This window comes from Nicotiana tomentosiformis, chromosome 5 (assembly GCF_000390325.3).
Source record: "Nicotiana tomentosiformis chromosome 5, ASM39032v3, whole genome shotgun sequence".
Classification (NCBI taxonomy): domain Eukaryota; kingdom Viridiplantae; phylum Streptophyta; class Magnoliopsida; order Solanales; family Solanaceae; genus Nicotiana; species Nicotiana tomentosiformis.
Genome location: NC_090816.1, coordinates 53384875 through 53400548, shown reverse-complemented (window position 1 = coordinate 53400548; position 15674 = coordinate 53384875).

Sequence of the window (15674 nt, the reverse complement as noted above, 5' to 3'; positions counted from 1 at the left end):
TCAGAAAGGTTTGGGTACTCAAGTGAATCTTAGTACAGCCTTTCACCCGCAGACTGATGGGCAGGCAGAGTGGACTATTCTGACACTTGAGGATATATTGCACGCTTGTGTTATAGACTTCAAAGGTAGCTGGGATGATCATTTACCACTCATAGAATTTGCATATAACAATAGTTATCATGCTAGTATTCAAATGGCACCGTTCGAGGCTTTATATGGTAGGAGATGTAGATCTCCCATTGGGTGGTTCAAAATTGGGGAAGCAGAGTTAATAGGGCCATACCTCGTGCATCAGGCTTTGGAAAAGGTTAATATCATTAAGGAGCAGTTGAAGACTGCCCAGAGTCGTCAGAAGTCCTGTTTGGATGTTCGTCGTAGAGATCTGGAATTCAAAGAAGATGATTGGGTATTTTTGAAAGTTTTCCCCATGAAGGGTGTAATGCAATTTGGTAAGAAAGGGAAATTGGGTCCGAGGTATGTCGGACCGTACAAAATCATTAGAGGATCGGTGAGGTAGCATACAAGCTTGAGCTACCACCTGAGATGTCATTAGTACACTCGGTGTTTTATATGTCTATGTTAAAGAAAGTAGTTGGAGACTCGACAATCATTGTTTCGGTTGAGACTATTGAGGTAAATGAAGAATTGACTTATGAAGAGTTTCCAGTTTCTATTATTGATTGGCAAGTCCGAAAATTGAGAAATAAAGAAATTACCTTTGTGAAAGTGTTGTGGCGAAACCAACAGGTTGAAGAGGCTACTTGGGAGGCCGAGGAAGAAATGAAGAAAAAGTATCCTTATTTGTTTGAATGACCATGTATTTAAAATTGTGATCTAGGAAAAAATTATAAGACTTACTTTTTATGAATTTTATATCATGTGAACAGTTGACATTAAGGGTGTTTCTTTCTGGATATATATTGCTTATGAGACCACATTTGGTGTTGTTTTGTATTATGTTACGTCATTGGAATACGTACATGTTGTTAGGATGTGTTTCTGGGGCTCTCTGACAGGTGGATAGGCCTAGTTACAAGGGAATCTCTGGCAAAAGTTTTGGAGATTTTGGGAGTTAGTCAAATTTGGGGTTGCTCGAATGTGGTATGAAACAAACTGAGTTGCATAAGATGCTAATGACGGATTTTTACCCTCATTCGAGGATGAATGATCGTAAGCGGGGGAGAATGTAACACTCCAGAATATTTCAAAGTACTTAAGTGGTAACCCCGGTAATATTTGCAAAGAAAATAATGTTTCATGGTGTCGGACTAGGCTTACGTGTTTGAGGCTTTCTGGCGGAAAGTAAAGGAAAATATTTGGCGGAAAAGTGCATTTCTGCGGTCCATTATGCGACCGCAGAACCACTTTGCGGACCGCATAATGGCCGCAGAGTGAGGCAGTTAATTGGGTCAGTTGGAAGCAACTATGCGGTCGACTATGCGACCGCATAAGGGTTATGCGGTGCATTATGCGGACCGCATAACGGTTATGCACCGCATAACCCTTATGCGGTGCATTATGCGATCGCATACACAGACAGTCCTTTTGTCTATTTTGTAACCAACTATGTGGTCCGCATATTGGTTATGCGATCGCATACCATGTTACGGAGATCCATTTTTGGGTTTTTAAAACCTGGCCCTATTTCGTTAAATACACTCTTTGGGTCATTTTTGAGTTATTATCTGATATTCTAGAGTAAGAGAGGGTTCCCTAGAGTGAGAAGGTGTTCTCCAATATTTGTCCTTCAATTCTTTCCCAAGTTTTGGAAGATGAAGAAGGGAAACTCACTAGGTCTTCATCCTAGAGGTAAGATTCTACACCCTAACCCTTAATTTTGAATTTTGTGTAGAAATAGATAATAAGCAAGATAATTTATGGGCAAGAGGATTGGTTATTCTACATGCATGTGTTATCAAAGGATGTAGGAAGATTATTGAGCTAAAAATGGTAAAGATTGGGTTGTGGGATGATGGAATCCTCCATAAAAAGGGTCTTGAAACTATAATGCACACATAGTGTTTGATAAAATGCTCAAATGAGCTAGAACCATAATCATCTTCCTAATTGTGGTTCAATTTGTTATATTTCTAAAATAGATTGAAGTTGATAAGAATTCCGGAACGTTTTAGAGTTTAAGGAAGCTCAATTGAGGTATGTTGGCTAAACTCTTCTTTAAGAATTGGAATTCTCATTATCCTTGTAAGTTCCGAGATGTTGATTATAAATCGAGTATTCCGATAAGTTTTGTGATGAAGATATATGTTCAATTCGTGTTTCCAATGATATTATCATATTGCATTATAAATTGAGGATGTGTCCCAAACTATGGATTATGTATCCACATGTTATACTTTTTAGTCGTGATTTATGTGAAAGTTATTATGCCAAGTGGTACAGAGATTGTGATTGTGATACACCTCCACTCGCATATATTGGAGTGAGGTGGCATGACCGCTTTGTGTAGTGATTATGATATTGTGGGACTGCACCTCCACCCGCTTACATTGGGGTGAGGCGGTACGACCGCTTTGTGTATGGTTTTGGTATTGTTGTGGCACCACCACCCGCATACATTGGGGTGAGGCGGCATAGCCACTTTGTGTTGGTATTAGTATCGTTGATGCATTTCCACCTGCATACATTGGGGTGAGGCGGCATAGCCGCTTTGCGTAGGTTCTTAGTACTGTGGTTATACATCCACCCGCGTACATTGAGGTGAGGTGGCAGGGCCGCTTGGTTTAAGTTGTGGTATTGTACGTACACCTCCACCTGCATACATCGAATGAGGCGGCAGGGCTTCTTTGTGTGAAGATGGTTATAGAGGATCTCATCTTAAAACCTATAAATGTTGTTGATAGCTTTTAATAACCTTGCTATGGTTCAGACAGTTATCTATATTATGCTATTGCCGCACTGGTTTATCATAATTATTTTGTATTTCTAAATTCTTAATTTGGTGTTTAGTTTTCATACTAGTACTATTCGACGGTACTAACGTCTCTTTTGCCGGGGGCGCTGCATCTTTAAATGGATGCAGGTGGTTCCACAGCAGGAGACATTGATCAGTGATAGCAGTACACCTTCTTCCCAGCTTACTAGGTGAGCCTCACTTCATCCCGTGGTCATGTATCTTTTGTTCTTTATGTATTATGGTTGAGGTATAGCCGGGACCTTGTTGCCGGCATTATCATTGTACTCTTCTTTATCTAAAGAGGCTTCGTAGACATAGTGTGGGTTGTGTATTAGTACTGGAAAAGACAAACTATGGTATGTTGTGGTTGTATTACTTGTCCATTTGAGACTTTAAAAATGGTGAAACCTATGCTAAGAAATTGGTAATTGCAGACACGACCACTTTATTGTTTAATTAAGGAAAACATATATTCTCTTTATTTATGAATGAGTTTGGGTAGAAGGAATCTAACAGGCTTGCTCGGTCGGGTTCACTCGGTTGAGCGCCGATCGCGCTCCTCGGTTTTGGGGCGTGACATTCTCTCACCCGGCAAGTACCACTACCAAAATCTGAGGTGACTTATAACCTTTTTCCTCTAAGAAAATTCCAAACCCAATAACCTCATCTCAATTAGTACAAACTGCCCGACCAACAGGCCACACCAAAAGCCACATTGAACCTCATACGATACAATCCGTGCACCAAACAAGAAACAACCGAAATGTAGCGAATAATGGATAAAGAACCAAGTGTGAGGACTATCCAACAAGCATGACGAATTCAATCACAAAAGCACAATGCTATGATTGTATTCCACAAGGTAGAAACAAAACACACGTAATAAGCACCAGAAATTGTATTGAAACATAACACTTATACGACGTGCAACCCGATCCAACAATCATACCGCTCCGTAGAAGAATATTCATTGAGTCACAATCCTCATGCTAATAAAACACATGGGTATCAACAACAAGAACATACCATGCATAAATATAAACATGGAAGGATGGATAGTATAAAGCGCTACGAAAGGCAAGCACAACTCCGGTGCAATAAGCAAATAAACATCTCAAGAGCCATCATGCTCATATAACACCACAATGCCTAATCAGGACCACAACATGCATATGAATAGAAAAGTAGCCTCACAACACATCATAGCATACAAGAGTAACACATGAAATGGATCAGGATAAGAATAACATCCATTCGGCACGATGAAACACCATAGAAAAAGCTGTCCTAAGTAAGTAAATCCGATCCCTTATAGAATACTCATTCTTATTAGATATACCAATAGGCACCCAAACCGATTTAGATCATCTCAAAATAGGTAGATAACCTCTCAGAATCAACAATGATCTCATCCACGATGCATACAATTAGTTGTCTAACACTTAATATCCTTTCACAGTCCGTAACCAACGGATTAATAAAATGACCAATCAAAGTTGTGTTAATAAACCCCCAATTTTCTCTCTGTACAAGGCGATTTCAGTGAACCCTAATTGTGTATCATCGAAATAGTCACTGCTCTATCGTCCGGTGGTGGAAAACCACCGGATGTTCCACTACCGGACAAATCTCAAAACATGCACAATACTAATGTGCACAAACACCGGATCGACACATTCATCAACTCTTCCCTAGCTGCTACAGATATCAAAGATGGTGATGCAAACACTGTAGCAATTAATTGACTAGGCATTAATGAAAATACCCAACTCACTTTTGGGCCAAATCAAGGAACTACAAGCCATGGAGATCGTTCTCCAACTCAAATAGTGTCATCCCAACAAGTCTACATCCAACCCACCGCCGGATTCGCCAACGACTAGTTGCAGCTTGTAAACGACAATCGGCTGATTGGGAATGAAATTACTATGGCCCAAATTGATTAGGGCCAATGTCACCCAACTCACGCGGCTGAGGAATGTGAATTCAACACGAGTGAGGAGGTCTACGGTCAGCCAATTGCCACATCAATGCAAAAACACACGACTAAAGAATTGTTTGCCCCAGGTGCTCGAGGAAATGTCACAATCAATTCTCCTACATAACTAGGTTCACAAGGTGATCCTTCATCTTCTCTAATTCAATCTAAATCTAATTGTCAACTTGCAATAAAATCACTTCAAAAGAGTAATGATCAGGCACCATCTTCAAACAACACAGCTACTGATAATGCCCCTCCTAGCGCTATGTAACCCCCTCATACAACCACTCAACAAAATAATAACACCCTCTTAAACCACCAAGCCAACACTAACATCAACTGAATGTTACACATATACAGTCAACCCTCACAATCCAAGAACCCCCCTCCCCCCCCAAGAAATAAATCAACCCAATACCATAAGAAATACTTTACCAAAAATATCCTCCAACTTTGATAAACCTGAGCAATCTAAGCATTCCACTCAACACCCCGTACTAAAAAAAACTCCTACCATCACAAATACTAACACACAACCACCAGAAGCAAACCCCAAAACCAAACAACTAGCTGTCAATCAACCTGCTCCTCCTCCACCACCCACAATCAAGCATTCTTATGTTAACAAGTTGAGGGCAGGACATGAGGCTGAGTGAGAGCCAATTGAATTCACTCCACCTACAATCACTACCAAGCATGGTGATCCTTTGTAATCTTCACCAGAGAGGATTACATGGTTAAGCTAGTTGCAAGATATAAATATATTACGGTGGGTAAATTCTCAAACATTATGCCTAGAATGGAGACCATCAGAAGAAGTTTGTGGCTCACACTGAACTAAAGGTAGGTGTTAAAATTGCTCATTTTAATGCTAGCTTTGTCTATATTGATCTAGATAATGAATATGACCATGTCACTCTCTAGACAAGGCAATTCATATACATTCAGGGACAAATCATGAAGCTGGAAGCCTGGACACCCACATTCAACGCTTCTGAAGATTCTCCAATTGTACCAATATGGGTAGTTATACAAGAATTCCAAGAGGACTCTTGTCTCCCACTAGAAAGGCTATACACTTGGATATGGCATCATTTCAAAAGACAAGGGATAGTGTGGCAAAGGTCAAAATGCAAATTGATCTAACTAAACCAAGACCTCATCATGTCTAGTTGGGATTTGATGACAATCAAGAAGAAAATGGAGATGGATAATGGCTTGAAGTTCAATATGAAAACATACCTAATTCTTGTTATATTGCAAACATCTAGCTCATAACATGCATGCCTGTCCAATCAGAGAAAAGGATGAGGAAAACAAAAAAAAAGAAGGAGAATCCAAAAGCCAATAAATAAATACCAATTCAGGAAAATAACTCTGAATCTTAACCAAAGCAGCAAAACCAACAAGGTAAAAAACAGAGCCACAATAAAAACAACAATGCTGGAAACCACCAAAAAGGAAAGGAACATCAAAACATAGGGTCTAACCCTACAACTGATGAATGGAAAACTTAGAGAAAAAAGCACTTCAAAGGGCATAGCCAACAGAATAACAAGAAGCAGAATCAACATCTTGGGCAAAAATAGAATTCAGAACAACAGGTGAGAATAACAAGCAATCAACAAGAAGGCAGTAAGAACAAAAAAAAGATGATGTTCAAACACCAGATACATCTATTGTTCACCCAACTCCTTTAGAGAAGGGTGCAAATCCTGTCTCTCAGGTTCTACCTAATCCACACGAAGTCAGTTCTAAGGAAGACGGAGGAGGTAAGGAGAGTTACCAAGAGACAAACAGAAATAACCAGATTGGGGAATTCTAATAAGATGATTCACGGGATGGATCACACATTAATTGACACCAATAAGAAAAGCCACCAAAGTACTGAATATGGTACAGAGAAAGAATACCGTGACATTGCGATTTCTGAAGAGGAAGGTCAACCCAGTGGCATGAGAAGACTAATTAAAGGTTAAGATCATGTATCTTTTGATTTCCAAATTCAGCCCCCAAACCCAAACACAAGCTCAATCAAAAAAAGAGGAGAGCAATGAAAATAAATGATATCAACACAATTCATCACACTGCGGATATTGACAGTATATTATTTTACCTGAGGAACAGTTTCAGAGCCTAGGCATTCAAAAGTAATGGAATTCTGATTTTAAAGCTGAAGGTTCAAGAAAAGCTAAAGGCTACAGGGACAAAGGGATTGACATCACTAACCCCTCATTGTCTTAACACTTACTTGTTGATAAAGAAACTAATCAAGAGAAAAGGGGATCAGCTAATCAGAACGGTCCTTCTTGCACTTTAATGTTTGAAGAAACACAAGATCAGCAACCCAATACCCTCACAGATATGATTGAAGTAAATCTCCCTCTTAATAGGTTACCCCCTAGTATATCCAAAGGAAGATGAATACATGTCCATACAATTGGAAATGACACCCAAGAGGACCCAAAAGAAGATTTTGAAGTGTTTAGAGGAGGAACTGATGATGAACAAAATTGTAATCTCCTAGTGGAAGCTATAAATGGTGCCCCTAGAAATGAAAAAGTCACAATTACACCAGCTTTATTTCAAAAGGCAAAAATTCACCCAGCCAGAAGGAAAACTGCAACCAATAGTAATATTCCACCAAACTCTAAAAAAACCCCAATAGGAATCAGATCCCCTGGAGCCATTGAAAGGCTAAAACATATGAAACAACTTTACAAACTCTCTTTCATTGCGGTCTTAGAACCATTTCTTGATATCAGTCACCTTAATTATTTTAGACACTAACTTTCCATGCATCATGCAGCCTCCAATGTTAATGGCAAAATCTAGGCATTTTTGGATCAAGACTTCAATGGCAATGTCTTAGATCTAGATGAGTATCAAATGTCTATTGAATCGAGGCATGCTGAAGTAGGGGAGGTGCTTCACATCACTGCCATCTACGGAAAATGCAAGCCAACTTTGAGAAGAAGCCTCTGGGAAACTTTGAGGCTCAAATCCACAGTGTGTAATGTCCCTTGGTGTGTTATTCAGGACGTCAATGTCATTGCTGCTGTTAAAGAGAAGATTGTAGGAGTCCCATACCAGATGAACAAGAGCCTTGATTTTTTCAGTATGATTGAGGACTGTGGGATAACAGATCTTGGCTACTATGGGCCAAGATATACATGGTCCAATGGGAGAGCCCCATGCTCTATTTTCTAGAAAAGGTTGGATAGAGTTCTAGCAAATGACAGTTGGCTTACCCTTTTCCCTGCCACAACTATCACACATCTAGCTTCTACTGGATCAGATCACTCTTCACTATTTATGGATATGCATGTGAGATAAGACACATGAAGGAAATACTTTAAATTCCTCAACTGTTAGATTGAAAATGACACTTTCATGCCTTCGATTCACAAAGTTTGGATCATGAATGTCAATGAAAATGCAATGTGGATTTTTCATCAGAAACTAAAGGCTATCACTAAGGCTTTAAGTCTATGGTCAAAAGAACAATATGGGGATATATTTCAAAAGCCTAAAGAGTTTGAATAGAAAGTCAAGGAAGCTGAAGAAAAATGGCTCAATACTAACAATCGAATTGGTAGAAATAACCTGCAGGAGGTGCAAGACTAAACAATATGTAAGGTATCTAAAGATTGAAGAAGCAATGTTGAAACATAAGACTCAATTTTAATGGTTTAAAGAGGGTGACGCAAATACCAGATATTTTCACAGTCTTATTAGAGGAAGAAGAAGAAGACTGTACATCCACAAAATTAAAGATGAAGATGGAGATTGGATACAAGAGGATGAAGATATTGGTGAAGCTGCTTGCAGTTATTTTGAAGATCTCTTTACTGAAACAGGGGTGTTATCAGACAAGATCTTCTCTCACATATCCCATCCATGATATCCTTTGAAGATAACACCAATCTTACAAGAGACCCTACTATGCAAGAACTCAAAGAGGTGGTTTTCTCTATGAACCCCAACAATGCAGCTGGTCCTGATGGGATGAATGGTAAATTCTTCTAGTCTTGCTGGGACACTATCAATAGAGATCTCCTAAATATAGTATTGGCTTTCTTTGGAGGGTAGTACCATGCCTAGATATATGACTAATGCTTCGTAGGTCCTTCTACCTAATATGGAATTCCCTAACTCTTTGACTGAATTTAGACCTATCAGTTCAAGTAATTTCATCAACAAGATTATTTCAGAAGTCATCTGCAGCAGACTTGCACTTATCTTGCCCCAGGATCACTTCAGGCAATCAATCAGGATTTGTTAAAGGTAGAAGTATCTCAGAGAATATCATGCTGGCCCAGGAGATTGTACAAGGGAAATGTTGAGATCAAACTTGATATGGCCAAGGCATATGAGAGAGTCTCATGGGGCTACACTTGTATCACCTTGAGAAGGATGGGCTTTTGTGAGAAGATTATTGACATGATATGGAGAACTATGTCCAACAATTGGTACTCTGTCATTTTGAATGGTACCAGGCATGATTTTTTCAAATCAACTAGGGGCCTCAAACAAGGTGACCCTCTGGCACCTGTCCTGTTCATCATTGGAGCAGAGCTTTTATCTAGAATACTTAACAACCTTAATCATGATAAATTTTTCAAAGGCTTCTACATGGAAAGAAGAGGTCCACAGGTGAATCATCTAAGCTTTGCTGATGATGTTATCATCTTCACCTCAGGCTGTAGAGCATCTGTTTAGAAAATCATGCATGTACTGAGAGAATATGAAGACAGTTCTGGGCAGAAAAGTAATAGAAACAAGAGCCACTTCATGACTCCATCTTGTGTATTTCAGTACATTGTAAATTTGTTTTGGCCAATTACATGCTTCTCTATAAAGAAATCTCCAATCGCTTACCTCGGGTTTCCTCTATACATTGGAATGAAAAGAATTATGTACTTCAATGGACACATCTCTAAAGTCATAAACCGAATCAGAGGAAGGAAAGGCAAACTCCTTTCTTATGGAGGCAGGATAACACTCATCAAATATGTCCTACAATCCATGCCTATTCACTTAATCTCAACTGTCTCTCCTCCTAAAACCACTCTAAAGCAGATTGAAAGAATGGCTGCCAATTTTTTCTGGGGTATGGAGAAATACAAAAAGAAGTATCACTAAGCCTCATGGGCTAAAATGTCTTATCCCTTACAAGAAGGAAGCACATGCATCAGATCCATCCAAGATGTATGCAAAGCTATGGAGTTCAAATAATGATGGAATATTAGAACTAGGCAATCCTTGTGGAGTAATTTTCTTATGGCTAAGAACTGCAAAAGGTCTCTTCCAGTGTATAAAAAATGGGACACTGGAAAATCTCAAACATGGAAAAAATTAACTATTAACAGGAAGGAGGTAGAACAACACATTTACTTAAGGTTACACTCAGGTAACTCCAGCTTCTGGTGGGATAACTGGCTAGGCACAGGCTCACTTGCCAGTAGTAGAATTGGAGGGGGTAGACTGGATAAAGTTCTGGTATCTCACTTCTAGGACTCGGGCCAATGGAATCTCCAAAAACTCAATGCCATTGCCCTAGCACACATGATCCCACAAGTTCTTCAAATCACCATTTATTGTAATCCACAAACACCTGATAAAACCATTTGGTCACCAAATACACATGGTATGTTCACATATGGATTAGCATGGGAAATAATTAGAGATAAGAAGATCACTCTTACCAACAGAAAGACTTGGCACAAAAAAATCCCATTCAAATGATCATTTTGTTTGTGGAGAGCTTTGTGAAATAAACTCCCAACTAATGAGAAGGTTATTACTTTTGGTAATTCCATTGACAACAGATGTGTATGCTGCAGACAATTCCAATATGAATCCATAGACCACAATTTCAACAGGGGTCCTCTTGCCAGAACTGTATGGAGAACATTTACAGGCATCATAGGGCTAAACACTGATGAATTACCTCTTAATATGCTTCTAATAAAATGGTGGCTCCACAAAAGCAACAATGAACTGCAACAACTACTTCTGGACACAGTTCCCATCATTATTTATTGGAATCATTGGAAAAATAGATGCAGTGCTAAGTATGGGGGCAAAACTTCTTCTATGGTTAGAGTTATTCTTGCTATTAACTCATATATTCATCTTCCCCTCAAAGCTAGTCATCCCAACATAAACTGGCCCCATAAGTGGACTGATCTCTATACTATGGTGGAAGAGCTAAAATATATTACCACAAATGTTCATGTGAGGTGGCAGAAATCACAAACCAATTTTGTGAATGTTAATAGTGATGGTAGTGCACTTACCAACCCAGGTAAAATTGGAGTTGGAGTCATTATGAGGGGTGTTCAAGGCCAGATCATTCATGCCATATCTTGTCCACTTGGCGAGGGCACCAATAATCTAGCAGAAACAAAAGCAACTATCATTAGAGTCAAATGGTGTGTGGACAATGGATTCACCAAGATTCAGCTTGAAATGGACTCCAGCGTACTCAAGCATTGGCTAGATAGAGAGAGTACACCCCCATGGAACTTGGATATGCAAATTTAGAAACTCAAGGATATTTGCCAGCAATGTGAAGTCATTACAATTTCCCATGTATACATAGAAGCCAACTACCCTGCAGACTCATTGTCCAAACTCAGTCATAGTTTTGCATCACAAACACACTTCTACAACTAGTGGGAGCTCCCCACTCACATAAGTGGTCGAATCATTCTAGACCAAAATGGAATCCCTTCTTTCGGGCATTCAAGGACCAACAAGGTTCAATTTCCTCCATAATTTCTAGTCAATCACTCTCATGGCTATGGTTAAAAAATGACTTTTAGAGAGGAGCAGACTTAACAGACCAAACCATCTTGATCATCATGTCTCTGTTTGAGATGCTTATTCTCAAATGTTGGCTCCACAACATCTATCACAAGAAACACAACAACAGGTTCAAATCTAATTTGAGGAGAACAAAAATGAATAATATGTTTGCTTTTTTGCAGGTTCTTACTCCTAGTGATCTATTCATTTTCCTGTTGCTTTTTCAGTGTGTGGTATTACCACTCAAAATGCTCAATCTACTGAAAATTCAACAGAAAAATGTAATAGATTGTTGGGAGGATCAAGGCAACACACAATCACCAGCTTCATCCCACAATATCAACACACACAAACCTCTCCACATCAGCAGAATATACAACTCCACACCATCCCTCAGAAAACACAAAAACCTGTGTACAGATTCTCAAACTCCCAACATACACTCATCATCAAAACAACATAGCCTATATCCTCTACAACCTCACCACAACAATAACACCAACAACATCCAACACCATAAGCCCTGGATCATCATCATCAATATCAATTTACACAATCTCATCTCACCTTTCATCTCATCTCTCGGAAGCCACAAGAACCTAAGAGATGTGCCCAAATCACTAGCAACACAACAACTATTATCCAACTTACTGCAACTGATACTCATTAACTCTACCATCTGTAGCTACTCTAAAATGAAAGGAAAGCACCAGGTAACTCTGTCATTGATGCTTATTCTGCTGAGAACATATCAATGGTATAAGGTACATCATACATTGATCACCACTCACAGCAAGTCACAACACATTAACAAACTCTCAGCCTCACAACATACATTCATCATCACAGCATCACAAGTAGGCTCAAGCAAATAATTGGACACATATAGGGGAACAAACCTAACTATCCTATGTTCTTTAAAGGGATCTCACCTTAAAGAGAAAAGATTCTATGCCACCATTCTGCAGGATAAGGAGTTTACACTCACACATTGCAAAAAGTCCACCACATACAAGCAACAATTTATGTTTCAATCATTGCTTCATCACTTTTGTCATCCACACCAGCCAAAGATAGTCCCATTTCCTATGGCTCTAGACATAATTATATTGAACCTGGCTTTAATTAGTATTGCTAAAACTGGATTGAAGATAACATACCTGTCATACTGGATTGTCCACACTAAGCTCAATTATTTTTTGTCACACTTCACAAGGATATAGGCTTACATGCATAGCTGACCTAGGCTTACAATGTATAGTCCACACTAAGCGCACACTAACCTCCAGCTCACATGCATAGCTGACTTGGGCTTTCAATGTATAGTTGACCTAGACTCTTACTTTGGTTTTGTATATCCAATTGTTTATCAGAAGTTGATAGGCAATTGGCTTTTCAAGATTGGTCTAACTTCACGTAGTTTTCAGGATCATTTCGGTTATCTGGACAATTAATTGATTACCCATAATCGTGTTTGAGGTAAGGTTTATTTCCCCCTCATTTATTGTACTTCTCTTGATTATACATAAAAACTAGCCCTAGGCACCGTGCCTAGTGGAATTTATAAAAATGGATTAATTTGCCTTCATAAAGATCAAATCACTAAACCTTGGGAATACAAAATCTCCATACATGATCTCTACCTCTCCCACTTAAAGGTCTGATACAACACACATGCATAATCACCTCATAAGAAATACTCCCATAAATCCTTGTAGTACGAGTCAAACCTCCGCAAATCAATTTACGTTAAAGTTTCGCATTTCGTACGTTAAAGTGTTACATCCCGATCTCCTCCGGCGATACAAGTGTTACATCCCACATTTCGTACGTTAAAGTTTCACCGTAAGTTAATCGATGTAAGCTCGGGAATGAGATTATTTTTTGAGGTTATAAATATTTATGTTATTTGTAACAAGTGATAAATGAGTTTCGTTGAAGGTTGTCAATTTAGGATAAAAAATGGTCCGAACTATAATGCCCGGTATTTATGAACTAGTGCCATACAAGGTACCACATGGCCATGATAGTAAGATATATAAAGTGTGTGAAAAGTGATTAGTATTTTAAGTAATTTGAGATAATTCTTAATTATGTGAGTAATTGGTTAATTATTGGATTAGTGGGAGATTAACAAGTTAATTAAGGAATTGGTGGATAATTATTGGGTGGGAAATCCCCCGCCCCCCAACGTGGCACCAAGCTATGCCCAAATAATGACTCTTAAATCATGTAGCAAGGTGGCACATTTAAGAGAGTCTTGTGGCTAGGTCATCACCTAAGTGGGGCCCACACCCACAAATATTAAAAAACCTCTCTAAATCACTTAAGGAGATGTTTTATATCTCTACAATATAAGGAAAGAAGGCTTCAGCAAATTCATACAAGAATATATGATAGCAACGTGATTTGCTACAAAATTCATACGAGACTACTTAGCAACGTGAGAATTGCGATTCTAAGAGAACACTGTACCATCTTTCTCAAGAATATCATACGGATATTTTCCTACTCCGATCCACCGTTACGTGTTTCATCGTGATTGGCGTGTGTTAGAGGGATTCTCAAGAGAATCGGTTCAGGTATGTTAAGGCTATCTATTCTTTCTTTTGTCATGGTTCATACGATATAAACGAGACGAGCAAATGCACAACTTTCATAAATGACTATATTCATAAAAGTACTAGGAGTGCCTATGTTCTTGATTCCCCATGTGAATTATTATTATATCTTCTGTTCATGGGTCTCAGAAAAATACGTAGTTGATAAAGTTTATCCGAAAGGCATATTGATCTTATAACATTCCAAGAAATTTTATTAATGTATTTCTTATGTATTTCATTCATTTATAAATGTATATTGACCCATGACCAGATGGCGTTATATACGCATATATTATATATATATGGGATATGGGAAAAGGTTATGACGTTATATACGCACCACCACCTGATCAACTGGTATATGTTGATGATTTTGCCCACAGTGGCCGAGATGATATGATGGGATGCCCTCAAAGGCTTGATGATGTTATGTACACCTATACCTATGCATGATATGGCATTTATATGCATGTGCATGACATTATAAATGTTTCAGGATTTACAAGGTTATTTAGACTCACAAGTGGAATTCTTTACTCCATGTTTCATCTATGTCTTTATGTACTGATTTTCATGCCTTACATACTCGGTACATTATTTGTACTGACGTCCCTTTTGCCTGGGGACACTGCGTTTCATGCTCGCAGGGGCAGGTAGACACGCTGACGGTCCCCCTTTTTAGGATCTTTGATCAGTGAGAGTTGGTGTGCTCCACTTGATTCGGAGCTGTTACTAGTTTTGGTACGCTATTTTTTGTATGTAGATATGGGTACGACGGGGCTCAGCTCCGTTCTTTATACAGTTGTACACTCTATTAGAGGTATGTAGATAGTGATGTATAGTTGGATAGTATGTGGCCTTGTCGGCTTCCAGTCTTGGATGTATAGTTGTCTATAGAAGCTTTGTCGGCTCGCCCTGCCGTATTCCGCATGTATATGTATATATGTCTTTTGGAAATGAATGTTTTCCTCACGTATATCATACACGTGATTCGGCAGTTTATTGATAGATGTTATTCTTGACCTACCCTAAATTCTTGTTTATATCTTGACGCATGCTTAGGAGTGTTCGACAGGTAAGACTGGGGCACTCGTCATGGCCCATCGGTTTTGGGTCGTGACAAAATTGGTATCAGAGCCAGGTTCTGTGCTTGGGTTGTCTACGGACCGTGTCTAGTAGAGTCTTGTTTATGAGGGTGTTGTGCACCACATTTATAAACAGGAGGCTACAGGACAAATAGGATGTTATCCTTATTTCTTATCTTAGATTTTGCGATATAAGGATTCATTTCCCTAATGATATATTATATTTTTAGCGATGCCTAAGAAGGCTACAACTGCCCAGAAGGGCAAGTCCGTGGCTG